Genomic DNA, 18,042 nt, shown 5'->3' with positions numbered 1-18,042 from the left:
TATTAGCTTTCCTAATTACCTGCTGTACCTGCATACTGGCCTTTTGTGTTTCCATGCATTAGGACATCTAGGTTCCTCTGAATCTCAGAGCTCCACAATCTCCTACCATTAGTTAATACATGTCTTTTTTATTCTCTCTGCCAAAATGAACAATTTTACATTTGCCCACATTATACTCCATTTGCCAGGTCTTTGCCCACTCACTTAATCTATCTATGTCCTTTTCGAGCCTCCTTATGTCCCCTGCACAATTTACTTTCCTACCTATCTTTATCCGCCTGCCACCACCCCACTGTTGTATCACGCCAGCTGCCATCTTTAAAAGATAGCTGCTCACCATCGCTGCCCAGGAGACATGACCAGCAAAGAAGAAAGACTGCAGCTCCCCTCTTCAACGGCGGATCCCTCCAGCGACTGCTGGTTGCCATGGGGCCCACCAGAATATGCTCTACCAGTTTGGGTTCCACCAGGGCCACTCAGCTCTTGACCTCATTACAGCCTTGGTTCAAACATGGATAAAAGAGCTGAACTCCTGAGGTGAGGTGTGAGTGACTGCCCTTGACATTTGACTGAATGTGGCATCAAGGAGCCCGGGCAAAATTGGAGTCATTGGGAATCAGGGGAAAATTCTCTGTTGGTAGAGTCATACCTAGCACAAAGGAAGATGGTTGTGATTGTTAGAGGTCAATCATCTCAGGTCCAGGACATCATTGCAGGAGTTCCTCAGGGAAGTGTCCTAGGCGCAACCATCATCAGCTGCTTCATCAATGACCTTCATTCCATCATAAGGTCACAAGTGGGGATTTTTGCTGTTATTTGCACCAGTTCAGCACCATTCACGACTTCTCAGATACTGAAGCAGGCTATGTCCAAATGCAGCAAGACCTGGACAATATTCAGGCTTGGGCTGACAAGTGGCAAGTAACATTTGCGCCACTCAAGTGCTAGGCAATGACCATCTGCAACAAGAGAGAATCCAACCATCGCCCTTTTATGTTCAATGGCATTACCATTGAATCCCCCAATATCAACATCCTGGGGGGTTGCCATTGACCAGAAACTGATCTGGAATAGCCATTTAAATACTGTGGCTACAAGATCAGGTCAGAGGCCAGGAATTGTGTGATGAGTAGCTCACCTCCCGACTCCCCAAAGCCTGACCACTATCTACAAGGCACAAGTCAGGAGTGTGATGAAATACTCTCCACTTGCCTGGATGAGTGTGGCTGCCGCAACACTCAAGAAGCTTGACACCGTCCAGGACAAAGCAGCCCTCTTGATTGGCACCACATCCACAAACGTTCACTCCTTCCACCACTGATGCACAGTAGCAGCAGTGTGTACAGTCTACATGATGCACTGCAGGATTTCACCAAGGCTCCTTCGACATCACCTTCCAAACCCATGACCACTACCTTCTAGAAGGACAAGGGCAGCAGATTACACCACCATCTGGAAGTTCCCCTCCAAGTCACTCACCATCCTGACTTGGAAATATATCGCCGTTCCTTCATTGTCTCTGGGCCAAAATCCTGGAACTCCCTTCCTAACAGCATTGTGGGTGTACCTACACCACATGGACTGCAGTGGTTCAAAAAGGCAGCTCACCACCTGCCTTCTCAAGGGCACTTATGGATGAGCAATAAGTGCTGGTCCAGCCAGAGAAGCCCACATCCCGTGGATGAATGAGAAAAACAAGGAAACATCAGGAAGGGATGTCCACTGCACTCCTCAGGTTTCAACGCATGGTGGAGGGGTCTGGCCATCCTCAAGTTGAGGTGATATTGCCGGCACTGCAATGCACCGAGCTCAACACTGGCAGGATGGTGACCGCCATGGAGACCTTGGTCCAGGACATCGGTCCTGCACTGCTGCATGGGCTCAACTCCATTGCTGATGCCATAGTTGGCCTCCAACAATGTGTACGCAAGTGGGGTGCTGGGCTGCTCAATCTCACTCCAGCTACCCCTTCGATTCACAGAGTCAGCCAGGGGCCCTTGGGCACTCATAGGGAGGATGATCAGCAGATGAACACTCAGGGGCCATCCACCCAGGTGACTTTGGGAGTGATCTAAATCCCCTCTCCCTGTGAACTCTGCTGCTCCCGTTTCACAGGTCGAGGAGGGTGCCTTTGCCACACAGCAGGACCCCGAAAGCAGGCCGGGACACACCAATTCTTGGCCCTCCAGTGGATGCCTGCCAAAGTCATCACAGACAGAGCATCACAGTCAGCAGGCTGCCTCCACCTCTACTGTGGGTGCAGCAGGATTAGGAAAGTGAAGTAAAAGTAGCTGCACAGCCTGGGCACTTGTACATACTGTTCACTATTGTCAATAAAATCCTAAGAATGTCTTCCTGCCTTTGGCTCCTTGTTCTGATGAGCAGTGTTCTTGTCACTCAGATGTGAAATCTTTCTGCACAAGATAAAAGGCAGGTGCCTCAGTCCAGGGCCTCTTCCCTGTGCTCTGTGCAGCCTTCAGATCACAGTGATGGTCCAGCCGCACACTCTCTGGAAACATTACTTATACTTGTACCTCAGCGGTGTTGGTCACCGCCGCCAGAATGTAGTGGGCAGGCGCCACAGAGTTCTTCCATACTCTCTGTGTGCTCTCAGCACCTTTAAGGTGGGGCTGACCCCCATCACACCAGCATCTGCGACCAGTGATGCTGTGAACCAAACTCTTGGAGGGCTGAGGTGCTGAAGGCATACCCAGCCTCAGATGCCTAAAGTTTCATGGCTGCGTCTCTAAGATGGCCCTGGTCATGGAGCGTAAGCGAGCTGCCCTCGGCCAGACAGGAGTCAGACATTCTCAGAGGCAATGTGAAGATCTATGGAGTGTCCTCACTGCACGTTGTCATCATCCTCCTGGAATCGAGTGACGATTAGGGCCTCCACTGTATCTCCAATATGTGATGGAGCATTCTCACAGAGGGCATTGGCACTGCGATAAGCCAGACTGGAGTCAAACGTTCACAGGTGCAATGTGAGAATCTATGGCACATCTCACTGCATGTCGTCATCATCCTCCACAAATCTGGCATTTATGAGGGCCTCCCGAGTGTGTTTGCCTCATCTAGCCAGTGTGAGAGCCTCATCCCCATCATCGTCACCACCGAATACCCCCTCACCCTCATCTCCATCGACATCCTTCTCATCAGAGGAGATCTCCATCTCCTCCATCCTCACCTCAGCCAGCTTATCTTCCCTTTGGAGTGCCTGGTTGTAAAGGGTGTAGCAGACAACAATGGCTTGACACCCTCTGCAGACTGTATTGCAGGGCTCCACCAGACCAGTCCAGGCACCGGAACCCCATCTTCAGCATCCCGATGGTCAGCTCCACCAAGTTGCAAGTCACTGCATTATACCTTCACTCTGTTTCAGTCTGTGGCTGCCCCAGTGTCATCAGCCATGGCCTCTGTGGGTAGCCCTTGCCCCCAAGGAGCCAACCCCGCAGCCTTTGTGGACCCTGAAAGACTGCAGGGATCTGCGAGTGACTCAGGATGTAGGCATCGCGCACATTCCCTGGAAACCGTGCGCACACCCGTTGGATGCGTTTCTGGTGGTTGCATACCAGCTGCACGTTCAGTGAGTGGAAGCCCATGTGGTTGATGTAGTCCACTGAGTGTAGCAATGGAGACCTGAGCACCACATGAGTGCAGTTAATTGCACCCTGCACCTGTGGGAATCCCAAGATCAGGGCAAATCCAATGGCCTTTGCAATCTGGCTGCCCCGGTCCTGGGTGAAATGCACAAAGTTGTGTGCCATGGAGAAGATGGTATCCGTGATCTCATGGATGCATTTGTGGGTGACGGATTGTGGAATCCCACAGAGTTCACCTGCAGAGCCTTGAAAGGAGCCACTGCCATGGAAACTGACTGCCGCAGTCACTTTCACAGCCACTGGCAGTGGATGCCCTCTTTGTCCCCTTGGTGCCAAGTCCTGCAGCAAGTAACAGATGTGAGCCACCAGGTCCCGAGACATGCGCAGTCGTTGGTGACACTGGTTCTTCGTCATCTGCAGGAATGGCAGGCGGTGCTTATGGACCCTAAGTGTCGCTAGGTGCCTACCAGCCATGACTCACTGTCGCTCCTGAGCAACATGTGTGGGAGCCCCTCCTGCCCCTTCTTCATGAGGCTGCTGCTCCTGCCTTTTTGCAACCAAGAGCCTCAGTTGCTCTCTCCTCCATCTTCATACAGCTAGGTCACCAGGATCCATGATCTTGATGTGATCCTCCTGCATCATGAAAGAGAGAGAGATGTGATTATCATGGATGTACTTAGCATCTTTTCTGGCCCTGTGTGACAGCCCCATAATGCTTCCTGGAGAGTGCTGGTCACCCCTCAGATGGCCAGAGATGAGCTGAATGGCTGCATGGCTGCCCTGTCAGCCTGCGACATGGGGGACACTGATCCAAACCAGGATGCTGAGATCGCAAGGGTTGTGAGCACCTCCACAAGTGACTGCTACATGGCCAGTGTTGTCAAAGAGACTGTACAACGTGTGCAGTCCAACTGCTCTGTGGTCCAATAAAGTGGTGGTGGACTTGAAGTCTGTGCCAGGGGTGCAGCAGGGTGGGGGGGGGCGGTGGTGCAGTGGGTGGGTAAGGTGTGGAGTGCTTGGTAGCCCTTTGGTGCCTCCACGTTGATTGCATTGGGTGGGCAGGCTAGGAGCCTGACCCCAATCATATCACTGTGGCTGCGCCTGAACTGTCTTAGTTGCAGAGGCATGGTCAGTTTATACAGCTGTCTGTAATACGTGGCCACTTCACTCCCTTACCCTGACCCCAACCTCAATTGCCTGTGCGTGGGATGCAGCGCCAGGGCAGCACTTGATTCTCCACCCACCCCTACTACCAACAACGGTCGCCTCCGAGGCTGACCAGCACATGCCCCCAGACATTCTGCCTCCCCCCCACCCAGCAGTCACCTCCGGGGCCAGCCATCAGTTGCCACCACTGCTCCCGGCGCCCCAAGGCCTATAAACAAAAGGCAAGCTGTGGAGAACGCTGCTGCTCACACACCTCAGTTCCCCCAAAGTGAAGGCTGCCAAGTGCACGTCGCCTGTGTGCTGTTACACGTTGGCGTGCTTTCCTGCCAACATAGACGGATGATACGGCGGGGATCCAAGAGCCTGGCGGGATGGCCTTTTAATTATATGCTAATGTATTACAATTAGCTCCCCGCCAACCAATGGAGGGAAATGCAGCATGCCGTTGGCGGGCTGAGTGGACAATTGCGACCTGCCTTTACGCCGTCGTGAAACAGCTCACACCATATTTTCCACGCACGCCACCTGTCACACTCGCCAACAGCGGGCTCAGAAAATTCCACCCCATGTCATGATAATCGTTGACTCTGGTAATGAGTGCTGACCCTTGTTCTGCTATTACCACATTCTTCTTTCTTACCTTGATGCCACTATCAGCACCTCCTTTAGCCCTTACCACTACCATTAACACTCCCTTTATCTTTTTGTCCATGACATCTTTGTCAATCTCTCCTTAGCCCCAACCTATGGTGACCTTCTATCCAGCTTCACCTGCTCCACTCCCCCACCGCCCCCCGTAAACACTATAAATTTCAACACATTTCTACTTCTATTTAGCTCTGAAGAAGGATCATACAGACTCAAAACAATAATTCAGTTTCTCTCTCCATAGATGCTGTTAGACCTGCTGAGTTTTTCTAGCATTTTCTGTTTTTGTGTCAGATAGCACATGTTGGAACCTGTCCTGATAGAATTCAGTTAGTGCAGATGTATGTTCATATTAGGAAAATTCATTATCTATAATGTTAGCTCAGCTACAATGTCAATGGACAATGTGCATCATTCAAACAAAAAACAAGACACTCAAACCTATTGGACAATTGCAGAAGCTCACACTCCTGCACTTCTGCCCTCTGGGTTCCCTTACCTGACTCACTCGAAGTCACACTGTCCTGTCCTTCCCCACTGACCAAATCAGCAGACCCTATCCTAAGTGGTATGACTGTCTCCTGGTACAAAATATCCAGGTGACTTTCACCACCCCCCACCCTGATGTGTCACAGAATCTGTAGCTCAGCCTCCTGCTCAATGACTCTGAGCCGAAGTTACTCAAGCCACAAACACTTACTGCAGACATGGTTGCCCTGGATCACAATGTCATCCAGGAGCTCCCACATGCTGCAGCCTTGACACATCACCTGTCCTGCCATCCTTAATGTGTTTTAAACAATTACTTAATTATATTAATCACTCATTTATATTGCTTTCTTATATATTTTATTAACTTTATCACCAAATTGTGTACTATTTTAAAGCTTAGGGGCAGATAGAACTTACCCACTTACCAGATGATCACCAAACAACTAGCTCCTTTCCCTGTAGTAGAACAAGAACCAATTCTAATGGGGCGAAAAGGATAGAAAAACAAAACAAACACCTCCTGCCCCCGTTTCCACAACTCCTCCTCAAACTCCAAGGGTGGAATCATCCCAGATTTGCACTAAGTGCGGTAGCGGGCAGGAAAAACTATGTTTTACCCGCCGGCCGCAATGACGGGTTTTCACAACAAATCATCCCAAACCAGCCACATTATTTATGCACTCGTGGGAAACATGCCATTTCCATGGAAAGCGGGTGCTTATTTGCCTGCCACACCATCACCTCACCACTTCATCACGCTGGGTGCCACATTTAAAGTCCAGCCGTAAACACCACATCTCAGTGCTTCCAGACCAGGACTGCTGCAGGGAAGACATGGCCTAGAAAGGCAAAACGACAGCAGACTCCAGGTTCAGAGACATGACACTAGAAGACCTTTTGTGTGCCGTGGAGTCCCATCGGGATGTCCTCTACCCTGTCCCTGGCCACAGGATGCACAGCGACGTAACCAGCCAGGCCTGGGAGGCAGTTTCAGCGGTGATCAGCACCATTGCCTTTCAAAACAGGACAGCCACCCAGTGCCTCAAGAAGATGAATGATCTCCTCCGTTTCGCCAAGGTAAGTCACTCTTATCACTCTCAACTTACACACACTGAAACCCATCACACATCCACAGAGCCCTCAATCACTGCTGTTTCAAGGGACATCACCATTCACTTTCTCACACTCACCGTCATTGTCCTCAGCCCATCTATGAGACCACTCACCACCCACATATGCCAGGCATACTTATCATCTGGCCTGACAGGCATCTTGCTTACACTCTCTCCATCTCTATTCATGCAAGACAAGCTGGCACACAACAACAGAGAGAGGTCACAGATCGGTGGAGGAATATCGGAAATCAAGGTCCATATGACTTTGAAAACAGAGTTATCCAGCTGACCGGCGATGATCTGGACCAGTCCTGTGCTAACGGTGAGGTTGGCGGTGCTCTAGCAAATGAGGATCGAGCAGTCAGACAACCATGCTGTGAGTGGTGTGTCCTGTTTCACAGCCCACTGCGATGCACTAATTATCTCCCCTTGCTTTCGCTGGCACATCTGCCAAACAGCTGACAGAGTCCATGACCCAGGGCCTCCAATCAAGCCCCAAAGAAACCTCTGATGAGGAAAATGGAGGCATCCTCCTTGATGTCCCATCACAGCACTCTTCCACACCCTCCATCAGCGCAGAGACACACACCTCGGTGGGGCCTAGCTTTAGAGTAGCCCCGGCATCACAATCTGGTGAGCACATTGCACTGTCTGATCCACAGCAGGCGGCAGCAGGGACTTCCCAGGTGTCTGGCACTCGGAGGATTGCTGGAGGGCAGAACGTTGCTGAGTCCAAGTCAGATGATGAACCTCTGAACTTGGTTACAGTTGCTGGAGCTGCAAAGGCAAACTCAGGAACATCAGGAAGAGAGGTCCACTACATTCCTCAGATTGCAAGGCCTGATGGAGGAGTCCGTCTGGCTTGACTCTGAGGTGACAGCACCGACATGCCAATGCACCGAGGTCAACACTGGTAGGATGGCTGCTGCCATGGAGCCTTTGGTCCAGGACATTGGTCCTGCACTGCTACGCAGGCTCAACTCCATCACTCATGCCATAGTTGGCCTCCAACAGTGTGTACGTGAGAGGAGTGTGGGGCAGCTCAATCTCATTCCAGCTACTGGTTCTCCTCAATGAGTCATCTTGGGGCTCTTGGGCACCCATAGGTGGGTGGATCAGCAGGTGCCCATTCCGGGCCTATCTATCTAGGTGACTCCAGGAGTGTCCAAATCCCCTCTTCCCGTGACCTCAGCAGCTCCAGCTCCACAGGCCTAGACGGTGCCACTACCGCACAGCAGGATCCCAAATGCAGGCCGGGTACCTCCAAGTCTCAGCCCTGCAGAGGACATCCACCAAGGACATCACAGACAGGGCGTCACAGTCAGCTGGCTGCCTCCACCTCCATTGTGGTTGCCCAGGGAACACCAAGATGTAGTGGCAGGGTTAGGAAAGTGAAGAAGAATTAGTTGCACAGCCTGGGCACGGGTATTACTCACTTGTACTTACTGTTCACTATTGTCAATAAACTCCCTTCCAATTGTTCTGATGAGCACTCAGACGTGAAACCTTTCTGCATAAGATAAAGGCAGGTGTCTCAGTCCAGGGCCTCTTCCCTGTGCTCTGTGCAGCCTTCAGTGGTCCAGCCTCATGCTCCCTGGAAACATTACTGATGCCTGCACCTTGGCAGTGCTGGTCATTGCTGCCAGAATGTAGTGGGCAGGCGCCAGAGTTCTCTCATTCTCTGTGTGCTCTCAGCACCTTTAAGGTGGGGCTGGCCCCCATCTCTTCAGCATCTATGACCAGTGACGCTGTGCTCCTGAAGGGCTTAGGTGCTGAAGGTGGATAAAGTATCAGATGCTCCTAAAGTTTCATGGCTATGTCTCTATGATACAACGCTGGTCACAATGCACAAGCAAGCTGCCCCTGGCCAGACAGGAGTCAGACATTCTCAGAAGCTATGTGAAGATCAATGGAGTGTCCTCAATACATGACATGATCATCCTCCTGCAATTAAGTGACTATTAGGGCCTCCACTGCATCTCTATGACAGGAGCATTCTCACAGAGTGTACTCGTGCTGTCATAAGCCAGACCGGAGTCAAACGTTCTCAGATGCAATGTGAAGATCTGTGGGGTCACCTCACTGCATATCATCATCATCCTCCACAAATCTAGCAACTATGAGGGCCTCCCAAATGCACCTGCCTCATCTGGCCAGTGCGAGGTCCTCATCCCCATCACCATCGCCTCAGAGGATCTCCTCACCCTTGTCCCATTCGGCATCCTCCTCATTAGAGGAGACCTCCAGCTCCTCCATCTCCTCCTCATCCAGCTCGTCTCCCTGTTGCAGCACCAGGTTAAAAAGGGCGCAATAGACGACAAAGGTGTGTGACATCCTCTGTGGACTGTATTGCAGGCTCCACCAAACAGGTCCAGGCACCGGAGCCTCATTTTCAGCATCCCGATGGTCTGCTCCACCAAGGTGTGAGCTGCAGCATGAGTCTCATTATACTGTTGCTCTGCTGCAGTTTGAGGCCTCTGAATGGGTGTCATCAGCCACACCCTCTGTGGGTAGCCCTTGTCCCCGAGGAGCCATCCCTGCAGCTTCTGTGAACCCTGGAAGATTTCAGGGATCTTTGACCAACTGAGAATGTCGGAGTCATGCACTCCCTGGAAACCATGCACACACCTGCGGGATGTGTTTCTGGTGGCTGCACATAAGCTGCATATTCACCAAATGGAACCTCTTTTGGTTGATGTAGTCCACTGTGTGTTGCGATGGAGATCTGAGCACCACCTGAGTGCAGTCACTCACACCCTGCACCTGTAGGAAACCTGAGATCTGAGGGAATCCAATGGCCCTTGTATCCTGGTGTCCTGGTCCCGGGTGAAATGCACAAATTTGTGTGCTCTTGCAAAGATGGTATCCATGACCTCATGGCTGCATTTGAGGGTGACTGATTGTGATATCCCACAGAGGTCACCTGTGGAACCTTGAAAGGAGCGACTGGAATAGAAATTGAGCACCACGGTCACTTTCACAGCCACTGGCAGTGGATGCCCTCCATGTCCCCATAGTTCCAAATCCTGCAGTAGCTGGCAGGTGTGAGCGACCAGTTCCCTAGAAATGCTCTGTCTTCAGCAACACTGGTTCTCGGTCATCTGCAGGAATGAAAAGCAGCATCTATAGACCCTGGGTGTCACCAATCAATCGGGTGCATTGGGGTGGATGTAGGCGCTGACCAGCAATGACTCGCTGTGGCTCTTCAGTGGCATGTGTGGGAGCCCCAGCTGCCCCTTCTTCCTGGGGTTTCTGCTCCTGCCTGCCAGAATGCAGCCAGGAGCCTCATTCAAACTCTCCTCCAGCGCCTTCATTCTCCTACAGCTATTTCATCAGACTCCATGATCCTGATGTACTCCTCTCACAGGATGGAAGACAGAGATATGTGGTTAGCATGAGTGTACTAAGAACCTGTCCTGGTTAAATGTGAAGTCCCCTTAGCACTTCCTGGAGAGTGCTGGCCACAAATTGGATGGTCAGAGATTAGTGAGCTGCATGGCTGCCCAAAACCCCAACTACATCCACCCCAATGCACCCGATTGATTGGTGACAGCTTTGCCCAATGGACTGCATGCTGTGCACTCAGCTCAGGCGCAGGCATTCCCCTAACCCACACTGCAAGGCTGTGCTGTTAGCTTTAATCATGGGGGAGACTGGTCCAAACCAGGATGCTGACATTGCAAGGAGCTGTGAGTGCCTCCACTAGTGACTTCTCCATGGCCAGCTTTAGCAAGGAGATTGTACAATTTGTGCAGTCCAACTGTTCTGCAGTCCACTAAAATGCTCATGAATTTGTAATCTGTGCTGGGGGGTGAAAATCTTAGGAGCATTTGGTGGCTGCGTTGCTTGAGTGGGCAGATAAACTAGGAGCATGACTCCAATCATAGCAATAAGGCTGCGCCTGAACAATCTCAGTTGCAGAAGAATCATCAGTTTATATAGGTTTCCTTAATGCATGGCCACTTCCCTCGCCCACCTATCCCCCAACCCCAAATGCTCATGCACTATATTCAACGGTAGGGCAGTCCTTGCACATCCCTCCCCCCAACAAATGGCCTTGACAGCTGGGCTGCCCTTAACCCCCACCCCCCAGTGCCCCTCAAACTTTAAGTTCAACAGGCAAACCTGGCGAGCGCTGAACAACATTCCTGTGCACTCACCTCCGAGTTCCCTTCAAAATGCAGCCCACCAATTTGCTGTTATGAAACACATCGGTGTGCTTTCCTGTTGATGTGGATGGATGATCAAGTGGGGGTTGGGGGGAGGATGATTCTGGCAGTTTGGCCTAATAATGATATACAGATGTAATACAATGAAGTTCCCAACATCTGATGCGGGAAACAAGGGCCGCCATCGGCGGGCTCAGTGTACAATCGCAAACTGGTTTCATGCCACATGAAACTGATCGTGCCATATTGTCTGCGTATACCACCGAACATGCCAGATGCCGGTAGGCACAGAAAATTCCACCCTTTGCTATAAAACCACTTGGGATTGACTGAGGCTCTGGATCTGCAGATGGGAAGATTCTAAGCACTGCTATCTGCTACAAGAAAATGAATGGTTATCATGCAGTGTAGCACTTTCACATGCACAAGGACAGTGATGTCAAACTGTAGCCTGAAACATGGCTACATTTCTACACTGCAGTATATCAGTGAAATTGTGCTGTACAATGATGCAGAGGAAAACTGCCTCTGCAAGCTTTTGATGTAGGACCACTTTGAGGTTAGCAATCTTCATGGAACAGTCAAAGCATTTGGCTGGACTGTCATTCACCCCTAGACTAATGTCAAAGCCTGTGGGTCACTTTCCTTCATCCAGGCCTTCCCTATTTAATTCAGTACTTCTTCAGCCTTGGTAAGGTTTGCTGTTGGGTTGAAGTGCCTCTTAATAATCCTCAAAAGCTTTCTAAATTTTTGTCCTGCTCTTTGTGACATTCCCTGTATCCATGCATTTGAAGTTGACTTGCACACAATTTTCCTCCATTACTATTGATGTTATCATGAGAGACATCTGAGTTTGCACCAGCGATTGTAAATAATTATGTAAATCAGGTTTGAGAGAATATTCAGTGCCATTAGCACTTGGGATTCAGGCATGTCTTAAAGAAGTGCAAATATTTTAGAATAATTTTCTGTCGGAAGACAGAAATCACCTCATTTTACCTTAGATCATAACTTTGTGGGATAGTGCATTGCAACATAACTTTGATGGTTCTCATAAGCATTGACCTTTTCCTTTGCTTTATTTTACATTAGAAAATGCAAAAGCAGTGAGGATTTGTATTTAGGATTATAACAACTGACTTTGCGTTGATAATTGGAAAGTAAATAGAGTCAATCAAATCATTCTCCTCCAACGGACAGAATAGCCTTTGCTTGGTTTCACTCCTAACTGTCCAATCATCTCCAGAACAACTCTTGCAATGGCTTCTCTGCACAGCCCACAGTATTGCCTCAGGAGTCCTCTGAAGATCCATCCTCGGTCCATCCTTTTCTCTTTACAACTGTGGATATCCATATACTTCAGCTTCACATATGTATTGATGACATCCAATTCTACTTTTCCATTAGCTTTCCAAAGCCCTCAACCTTCCCTATGCTGTTAGTCTGGTTGTCTTGGAAAGCATTTCCTACACTTAAACATTGAGCAGACTGAAGCTATTGCCTGCAGGCACTGCCATAAACTCAATACTCTCACCACCTGCTGCATCCCCTCCCTCAGGCTGAACCAAACAGATTGCAACCTTGTTGCCCTTTAAGACACAAACTTGATGTTCAATCTCTGACAAAGATTGCCTAACTATGCCTCTACCTCATCTGCTGTTAAAATCCTCCTTCATAACTTTTCCACCTTTAGATTTGATGAAGTAGAAATTAGATTGGATTGTGACTGCTTTTATGAGCACAAGGACCAATTTCAGAGACAGATGTCCTGCAGCTTAAGGGTGCCTAAAGGATATCTGATCCAATATTGGGAGCAGCTTCCAATTCAAACCTGTTATCCCTGTAAACTTTTCCAGCATTCCAAATCCTCCATTCGTGTGATTTCAACCTCTTGTACAGCCATCATCCTTCCCTGGCCCTACCATTGGTAACAATTCCTTCAACCACAGCCCCCACCTGTGTACTTCCCACCTTAAACCCTTCGACTTTTCCAACTTCCTATCTTTCTTTAAAATCCTCCTTGAAACCCACCTATTGGACTAATTTTCTCATCACCCCCCAATAACCTTTTCTTTTTTGCCTCAGTATCTTTTTTATGTCTCTTATCCTTATCTCTTTATACATAAGATGAAAATTGGAAAGCTTCTACAGTGGCCAGCAGTCCACTATGCCAGATCACCTAAACCCTCCACCACCACCCCCAGCTCCATTCTTCCTGCCAAAATGAACATGTTTACATTTTCTCACATTATATCCATCTGCCAATTTTTTGTCCACTTGGCCTATCTATATCCTTTCGTAAATGCCTTATGTCCTCTTCACAACTTACTTTCCTACATATCTTAATGTCATTAGCAAATTTAGCTTCAGTCCCTTCATCAAAAATCATTAATATAGATTGCAAATAGTTGATTGCCCAGCACTGATCACTGTGACACTCCACTTGTCACATCTTGCCGACTGGAAAATGACCCATTTATGCTTACTCTCTTTTCCTGTTAGCTAATAAATCCACAATCAATACTAATATGTTACCTACTACACTATGAGCTCTTACCTTGCATAGTAACCTTTGATGTGACACTTTGTCAAATGCCTTCTGGAAATCTAAGTACAGCACATCCATAGGTCCCCCTTCGCTCATGTTACTTGTTACTTCCTCAAAAGACCCTAATAAATTAGCCTGACACAATTCCCCTTTCACAAAACCATGTTGACTCTGCCTGATTGCATTGAGATCTTCTAAGTGCCCAGCTATAACTTCCTTAATAATAGATATCAACATTTTCCCTATCACGGATGTTAAGCTAAATGGCCTATAGTTTCCATCTTTCTGTCTCCCTCCTCTTGAATGGAGGAGTTAATTTGCTATTTTCCAATCTTTTCAGAACCTTGGTAATTTTACAAAATTAAAAGCAAAGGGTGGAATCGTCCTAGAATTGCACTAAGTGTGGTAGCTGTTGTGAAAGATGACGTTTTACCCACCGGCCACAATGGCAGCTTTTCACGATGTATCATTCCATTCCCACCTCATTAATTATGCAGCCACAGGAAACATGCCATCTCGCTGGCCTCTGGATCACCCGCCATGCCACTACCTCACTGTTTCCTCACTCCGGGTGCCTTTTTTAAACTGCAGCCACGCACACAGTTCTCAATGTTTGCAGCCCAGGACTGCTCCAGTGAAGACATGGCCCCAAAAGTCAAGAACAGTTTAGTGACAACTCACTGCAATGCCTTTTGGAGGACCACCGTGATGTCCTCCAACCCCTCTCTGGCCACAGGAGGTCCAGCTTGGGAGGCAGTGGCAGTGATGATCAGTGCCAGTGCTGCACAGAAAGGTTGGCCATCCAGTACAAGAAATGGATGAATGATCTCATCCGTTCCACCAGGATGAGACAACCATCTCATCACTCCAAACTCACCTACCCACAAGGCCATCACACATTCGCTGGCATTTCATTCACTGCCAGCCCAAGGGACATCACTACTCACTCTCTCACACACACCCTCACATTTCTCCCCCTTCCCCAACAAGCCCTAGCCCTGCAGCAGCTGAAAAGCCATCTCCACCTTATGGCTGGTCTGGTAGATAGAGACCTGCCCGTGAGCCCCCCTAAAAGTGATGTGGTGCTGCCTGCGAAGCCTGGCGCTGATGACTGTAAATGCTGCCCGAAGCAAGGTAGGCAAACAAACCTCAAAGTCCCAAGCAAAGTGCAGCTCATCAGCTGCATGCTGCTTATGTACAGTTGTGAAACACGCCGACATGCCTGCATGATCCAGCATGGGGGGATGATTCTGCAGAGCAGGGCTTGTAATGAGGTGCTAAAGTATTGAAATTAAGTTCCTGATGTGTGGTAGCAGGAAACACAGCCTGCCATTGACGGGTATAGCGGATGATCACAAACTGGTTGCATGATGACATAAAATTGATTTTTGGCCTTCTCACCATATTGTCCATTCACATTGCCAAACACACCCGCCACTAACGAGAGTGGAAACTTCTGCCCAATGCATCTACTATCCCAGTATGCTTCTGTTAACACTCTAAAATGATGTCTATCCAAAGCTGGGAATTTGTCAAATTTTAGTTCTAATTGTTTTCTCAGCACTCTTTCCTTGGTACATGTAGTTGTTTTAAGTTCCTCCCTCCCTTCCACCTCCTGATTCGCAATTATGTCTGGGATGTTATTTGTATCCCCTCCGGTGAAGACAAATGCTAAGTTTCTGTTCAATTCATCCACCTTTCCTTATCTTGCATTATTAATTTCCCCAACTTATTCTCTAGAGGACCAACACTCGGATAACTTAGATAAAGGCAACATATTGTGGATGCTGGAAATCTGAAACAAAAAACAAAAAGTGCTGGAAAAACTCAGCAGGTTTGACAGCATCTGTGGAGACAAAGACAGAGTTAAATTTTCGAGCCTGTTGTGGTCACTTTGACAAACAAAAGACTCGAGTACAGGTTTCGATCATTTATTCGAGCAATTGCAAGGAGAACACTGCCTCAATACAGTCTGAGATAGCACTCTGCTAAGCTACAATTTATACATTATTGGTCACGTACAAGAACATCTTCCAGATTCTGATCTCATCAACATATAGGTTTACGTTAAGCAGACAAATCTCTCATCACAAAGGTTACATCATCTGTGCCTGCCTTCACTCCGGCAGAGACCCTCCCTCCTATCTCCACTAGGACCATCTGTTCTTCCCCTATCTACTATAAACAGGCCCAATCTTGGATGTTTTTCAACCTAAGACTCCAGACTGAGTCCCAAAACACTCAATCTATCATATTTGCATCCAGTATGGCCTTGCTGATACTCAAGCCCTGAGAATGTGCAAGGTTCAGCATTCTCTTGGTCCCAGCCTGACCTTTAGCTGTTAACTACTTAGCAATTGTGGTTTTGCATGCTGGGATATTTTAAGTCAAGTCCCTTGACCATTACTGTATTCCTTTATTTGCCCCTAACAATTACTATATCCCTTTATTTCCCCCTAACAGAGCCCGTATGACTCTTCAGATTACTTACTCTTTTCATCTTTAAATACCTTTAAAACTCTTCTTTTCAAATGCTTATTGATGAAGGTGAAGGGATCTTGTGCTGGTCTCTGGTAGAAATCATCACTATTGATATATGGGCAGAATTTTCCCGTTGGCGTGTGGGGGGTGGGGGGGCAGTGGGGGGGGGGGGGGGGGGGCGGTGGCGAGGCCCGCACATGCACGCGTAAATGACGCACGATGATGTCAGGCGAGTGTCCTGATGTCACCGTGCGCCATCGCGATATTTCATTGGGTGGGAGTGCGATGATGTCTGATGCCTGCCTGCCATTAATTAACGGGCTACTTAAGGCCCTTGAGTCGCCAATTTTTCAGCACCGGTGCAATCTTCGGGTCAGCGCATGGGCGCAATGGGCAGGCGGGTAGGACACATTTGTATTAAGCTCATCCACGGGCAGGATAAGTGGGTTCAGTGGGGTCTTGAATGTGCATAGTAAAGTATTAATTTTTGAAAGTTTTCCAAACTCGCCTCTGTGATCTGCATTACTTCAAAACACATACCAGCTGCTTTGTCTGAACTCTTAGCCTTCAAGTCAGCATCTGCAGTGAGGAATCTTTTTTGGGCCTGCAGGTTTCAGGAAGTCTTCCCTTAGCCTGGAAATGGGAGCTGAACGTCCACTGGAGGCAGCTCCTCTGAGAAGGAAGGGAGGCCTAGAAGGGGGAGGAGGCCAGGAGTGCACATTCAGCCTCCAGAAGAGCCATCTGTGGGAGGACAGGCGCAGACACAAGGGGCGCAGGGCCAAGAGGTAGACCAAGGTGGAAGGGGCCACAGAAGACACCACTATCCTGCTGCCAGGGTTTACAGGCAGTGAAGCAGTTACCTCAATATGATTGAGGGGCAGTGCTGAAGGAGGCTCTGCCTCTCAAGGGAGACAGTCAACTATATCTGTCAGATGATAGGCCCTGAGATATCTCCTAACTGTTTCGATGGACAGCCCATGCCAGCGGCTCTGAAGGTCACAGTTACCCTCCATTTCTATGCATCTGGCTCCTTCCAGGGCTCGATGGGTGATCTTTGCGGTGTCTCCCAATCAGCTGTCCACACTTATGTCAAGCAGGTTACAGACGCTCTGTTCAGATGTACATTGACCTTCATCCACTTCCGCTGTGACCAGGCAAGTTAGGCACAAAAAGCTAGAGGCTTCGCGGCCATTGCTGGCTTCCCCTGCATCCAGGGTGCTATAAACATATGGCCATCAAGGTGCCAGCAGGTGAGCCGGGCGCCTTCGTCAGCAGGAAGGGCTTCCATTCCATGAACATGCAGATAGTGTGTGACCACAGGATGCAGATTCTACAAGTCTATGCAAGGTGCCCAGGCAGCTCCTATGACACCTACATGCTCAGACACTCCCAGGTGCCGGGGCTCTTCGGTGCTCCAGCCCAGCTGGATGGATGGCTACTGGGTGACAAGGACCATCCCCTCAAAAGGTGGCTCATGATGCGTCTCTGCCATCCAAGAACAGAAGCTGAGCAGCGCTACAATAGGAGCCACACCTCCACAAGTGCTGTGGCGGAGTGAGCCATCAGTCTTCTCAAGATGGGCTTCTGATGCTTGAACTGCTCGGGGGGCAGACTCCAGTATCCCCCAGATTGTGTGTCGCTGATAGTGGTAGCATGCTGCGCTCTCCACAATCTTGCGCTGGAAAGGGGGGACGCAGTGGACGATGAAGACATTGATGCAGTGGCTGTGGCTGCAAATGATGGGCAGAGATTTGCCATTGGTGGGCTTGCGGGCCCCACAGGCTCGGCGGTGGGTGAGCAGCCGATCTCTGCCGCCGAAG

Source organism: Carcharodon carcharias, chromosome 5 (genome assembly GCF_017639515.1).
Source record: "Carcharodon carcharias isolate sCarCar2 chromosome 5, sCarCar2.pri, whole genome shotgun sequence".
Classification (NCBI taxonomy): domain Eukaryota; kingdom Metazoa; phylum Chordata; class Chondrichthyes; order Lamniformes; family Lamnidae; genus Carcharodon; species Carcharodon carcharias.
This window is presented reverse-complemented; position numbering follows the sequence as displayed.